This window comes from Sinocyclocheilus rhinocerous, unplaced genomic scaffold (genome assembly GCF_001515625.1).
Source record: "Sinocyclocheilus rhinocerous isolate Xijiao unplaced genomic scaffold, SAMN03320098_v1.1 scaffold1458, whole genome shotgun sequence".
NCBI lineage: Eukaryota > Metazoa > Chordata > Actinopteri > Cypriniformes > Cyprinidae > Sinocyclocheilus > Sinocyclocheilus rhinocerous.
This window is the reverse complement of record NW_015633180.1, coordinates 286,733-292,440: the sequence shown is the minus strand read 5'-3', so window position 1 is coordinate 292,440 and position 5,708 is coordinate 286,733.

Genomic DNA, 5,708 nt, shown 5'->3' with positions numbered 1-5,708 from the left:
GGAGAAATTGCATTCTATTTCACAAAGCCTAAGAAAGCACGGGCCTAGGTAATGGGTAATAGGTGTAGAGAGGAGAACGGAGGTGAGGGCCGTGGGGCAGAGAACGCGAGGGGAGAGAAAAAAAAAGAATGAGAAATATTCCCTGAGAGAAAGGGGGCAGGAAAGGCTGGCTAAGGTGGGAGTGAGAAAAAAAGGAGAGGAGATTGGAAATTGAAATTGATGACATTGAGAGTGACTATGACAGAGACAGGCCCTTTATTCTTTTCTCTTTTTTGAGGAAATCACAGCAGCCAACCTTGCAATGAGGGCAGATCAAGCTAAAATAGGCTGCTGAGTGCTCAGAGAGAGAGAGAGAGAGGGAGAGGGAGGAATGGGTAGAGGTGGTTTGACAGGACGGGAGCAGACAGAAGTGGAGGACATTAGTGAGTAGATGATGTTGTCAGTGACCGATGTAAATCACAGCGATACATAGTCAACAGACACACTCGGCTGACTGTGAGGGGGCCAGCCGTCAGGACGCTGGCACTGACAAATGGAATATTTTCAGAGGACTTAATCAGAGGAAAATGGGGTTTCATCTGCACGCCTCCCCGCTCCGCTGCCCTCAAAGAGAGAAATGATTGCCTGTCTTTCTTACCCTCGCCTTCCCTCTTCTCCTCTTCATCTCACTCACTCGTCAAGCATAACCGCAACACACTGGAAAGGTTACAGGAGGACCGTGTACGTAGCTGCTTTGGGCCGCTGTTTTACAATACAGAATGTGCAGAGGGGCACACACACACACATTCATGTAGATACATCACTTACACTATGACTGATGGACATCGCTATCTCAGATGACAGAGAGGTAATATCACTGTCTGAGACATGCATCCGATTTTAAACACTTCCACAACTTCATTTGTTCTTGTTTGATGTGCCGACACCAGACGAGATCTATACATCAGTCGCAGTGTGACACTCCTGTTTTCATCTTAACCGGAGGAATATGAATCATATATAATTAACACCAATGCTGGGAGTAACACAATCAGATCAGTTTTTACCAGTAACAAACTTTTCACATTTTTCAATAAGTGACATGTTACTTTTATATTTATTTATTTATTTAATATAATATGACTGACAAATATAGCCAAAAGTGGTATGTGTGAACTTACACCTCTGGAGTTATACTGTGACAAATTTACTGTCATCTCATGATTTAGATTTTAACAAGTTCAAATTATTGCTAGTAAAAGAAAAATAAATTGAATACATAAATAAATACAGCTGTGCTCATTGTACATCTGAAGTATTTGAGTAATTTAGGTGCATCTCATGGTGAGAAAAAAAAAAGTATTGCAATTGTAACAAAAATTGTTTACGGTTTCTTCATGATTTAGCATAATTAGTTACTTCTTTATAATAAGGAAAATAATATTGCATAGTAATGGGTTATTTTTTAAGTAATGTTTCCCAACATGCCATTTTCACCATTACAGCATAATAGAAAACAATAATACATCATAGTATAATTTAAAAAATGATGAAAATGAATAAAAAACAATTGTATTTACTCAGTGCAAGTAAGAACATTCAAGTAAAAGGTATAACACCAACATGTCAGAAAAAAAATTAAAATGAAAAATAAAAAAACTGAATCAGTTGGAAAAAGGATCACCCCTTGTGTCAGTATTTTGTTGAACCATCTTTTGCTTTAATTACAGCCTTTAATCTGTTGGGATATGTCTCTACTAACTTTGCACATCTAGACTTTGCAATATTTGTCCACTCTTCTTTGCAGAACTGCTCAAGTTCAGTTAAATTTGATGATTTTGCGGACTGATTATCTTTTGACCAAAAAACAGGGAAACACATCTAACATGCAGTCTAAATATCCCATAACTGAAAGACCAACTCATGGATCACAGAGAGCATTTTGAATGTGTATATAAGAATTAATACTCCGTCCTTGTCTTTAAATCCCCCATAGCTTCTTCTAGTGCACGTGAGGCCAGAGAACGGTGTCAAACTAATAATCAACCTAACATTTACAGTACATGGCCAAACCTCACCCCACTTAGCCCATAATCACAGGTCATGGGGGTTATGGGTAAGATTTGTGGCTGACTGTATGAGCAGGTTTTAGCATGACAAGTCACCTCTATTAAGCTTTCCACAAGTTTGTTTTTCCATTAGCCAGTGTTCGGTTTAGCAGGAAAATGAAGTACATAGCCTGTGTTACTCATCACAAGTTTACACACACAAACACACACACAAATAATCATGTACTGCAGATTTGTACATATAAATGCAGTGACACACACACACACACACCCTCCCTGTTCATGGTGCACAATGTTCCCTGTTCGTGGTCTCTAAGCCGCAGGTGACCACCGAGCGCTGGATAAACACTAATAAATCTTCCTGCACAGCTCGGCAATCAGTCATCTATCAAAACGTAGTGACAGAGAGAGAGAGAGAGAGAGAGAGAGAGTGAGTGAGTGAGAGAGAGGGAAAGAGAGAGAGAATGGAGAGCAGGGAGGAGAGGGATGTCCATTAAAAAGAACGTAAGGAAAGTCACCAAGTGAGTGTGTGTGAGTTTAAATGTGTACTGTATTGAATTGTTAAAGATGCTGTCAAAAGTGACCAAATTTTGCACAATTGTAAAGATCTGCACTAATTTCTAGGTCTCTAATCAAGTAAGCAAATTTCTGTCATGGGCCATGTGACCGTCTGTTAAGGCAAATTGGTAACATAAAAAATACTTTATTATACAAATTTTCCATGTAAAAATGTTTCTCGTGAAATGTTACACTTAATATAATTTGATTTAATCTTTAAAATGTAAATGTAAACTAAAACTATATTAGACAAATTACAATTAAAATGACAAAATTATAAATTTTTTAATGATCTTTTATAAATGATAAATGATTAAATAAAACTATAATTAATTTAAAAAATAATTTTAAAAATTAAATAAAAAATAATTAAAAATAACAATTCTCAATGATGCTAAAATAACACATTACATTACAAATATGCTTCATGTGGTTACATATAAACTGGTGTTAATTGAGCACAGAATCAACCTGACTAATATTTTAGCTTACTCCAGAGAACTGACTAAGGCAGGGGTCTCCAAACTCAGTCCTGGAGGGCTCCTGCAGAGTTTAGCTCCAACTTGCCTCAACACACCTGCCTGGAAGTTTCAAGTGTACCTAGTAAGAGCTTGATTAGCTGGTTCAGGTGTGTTTAATTAGGGTTGGCGCGTTTAATTAGGGTTGGCGCTAAAGTCTGCTGGACACCGGCCCTCCAGGACCGAGTTTGGTGACCCCTGGACTAAGGGTAGAAATAGTTCCTTTAAAGGAAAGTGCACCTAAAAAGTTCTGTCATCACTTACTCACATTCATCTCATTCCAAACCTTCATCATTCCAGACTTTCTTTCTTCTGTGGAAGATAAAAAAGAAATATTTTGAAAAATGTTTTACTGTTCATACAATGAAAGTAATTAGGGTCCAGTGTTGTTTGGACCACAATATTTTTCAGCATATCTTCTATTGTGTATCATGAGGGAGTTGCTAACCAACTGTGCGGTCAAGACAGGGGTGTGCGATATCATGATTTTTGATCGTGAATGATTAAAATGTCTCCCTGATCTGCTTTTCAAGAAATATCATAGTATCATGCTACAGCGCAACCAAATAGATGGGGACCAGCAATTGTTTGGTTACCCACATTCTTCAAAATAACTTTTATGTTCAACAGAAGAAAGAAACTCATTCAGGTTTAAAACAACTTGAGAGTGAGTAGATGATGACAGAATTTTCATTTTTGGTTTAACAATCCCTTTAATATTAATAAAACAACAAAACATAAAGAGCAAAGAGCAAAATCACTCACTGCTCTTGACTGAAGAACTTGAATACACTTGCTTTAATAAGAATCAATGTATAGTTTATACAGTGAAGTGTATATAGTGTTTTATTTTTATTTTGTTCATTCAGTTTCTTGAATGCTACTGCTAAATACACCTACTGTACCTGTAAAATAAAGCACAGTTTGTTTTATCTGTATGTGTATTTGTAATGTGTGTCTTTGTTCTTAATTTTTAATAACAAAGATAAAATAATGACAAAGATTTTTATCTTCACCCACTTTGGCCTAAAGGTCTGCCATTCTTTATTTTATATATATTTTGTTACCTTGCAAGGCATTGTTTTTAAAATAGGGAAATTAGTTTGGCTGTACTGCTCAGACAACTTGCAAAAGAGTAAAACCAACATGACAAAGAATCGTGATAAAATTGTGAATCGTGATTTTCCTGTTAAAAATCGTGATATGATATTTTTGCCATATCGCCCACCCCTATTTCAGGACATATTCAAACACTCTTAACAGCAGAAGTCACATAGCCAAGTATGACCTCTCATTAAATTTTAATTGAAAAATGAACACAATTTTAATTCTATAAAATGAAATCTTGAAGAGACTTTAATCTTTGCAGCCTGTGTCCAGTATAGCATGTAATCAAGAGGACATTAAAAGGAATCTGAAGCTTAGTTTGTCTTTCCAGCCTCTCCACCCTCAGCCCTGGCAGTAAGCGTTACAAGCCCCTGATGCCATCCATTTGTCTCATGATGAATGTGGCAATCTTCCAGCCCCTTGCCCTGTCCAACTCATTTGTTATGACCTGACATGCCGGCTGCTTTCCGCTCCATTCTTGCCAGTGGGGACCACAAGCTAAGTAGGATGAGAACTCTATAGCAGACTTTGTAGAAGAGAGGCTGCCAATTATTTTTGTTTTTGTTGTGTCAATGATACAAAGTTATTCTGTTGTGAACTGTCATCGGAGCCATCCTGCAATAATCTACAAGCTCTCAACTGCAGTTTCAGTGTTGAGGAAGCCAGAAAACCCTGACCGATCAATGTTCAGAGAGGGAGAAAAGTTTCTCAGGAGCCATAAAGGTGATTTGATGCTCATCATTCCTCGAGCTTACATAGACAGCTCGAGAAAGAAATGTTTACAGCTGTCTTTAGCTGAGGGTCCAGTCAGAAGATCAGCTCTCTCATTCCTCAGCTAGATAAAGGTTACATTGCTTATATTAGCTGGAGGAGGCTGTTTAGTCGTGGCACCCTCACTGTTAGTCCAACGCTCAAGCATGAATCACGCACTGTTGCGACAACAAAATTTGTCACCTTTTCAAGCAGATCAATGATAATTACCTCCCTGACATGAGTTCAGTTATTACTTTACAGGATCAAGGACAGAGAGGAGGGAGGGCTGGGGGCGATAGGCAGAGTCTGATCGATACTCTCTGAAATATGGCTGCTACAGGCCTCAGCAGCTCAACAAACCATTACAGTCACTGTTCTCCACAGCTTAGTGACTGGATCTGTTCTGAGTCCAGCTGTCTCTAAGCTTGCTGCCGCTCTGAGAATCAGACAAACCATGGATGAGGAAAATGATGTCTCTTCTGGTGTTTACAAACCTTTAATTGGGTTTTGTGCCAAAGAAAGGACCCTCGATCTTGTCGTTTAACTTTTAATGGGACAGGTCATACTGTCAGGTGTCATAAGCTGAAGATAAATTATGAACATTCTTTTTTTTTTTTTTTTATGTTTTAAAAAGTAATTTATTCTTGTGATGGCAAAGCTGTATATTCAGCAGTCATTACACCAGTCTTCAGTGTCACATGATCCTTCAGAAATCATTATAATA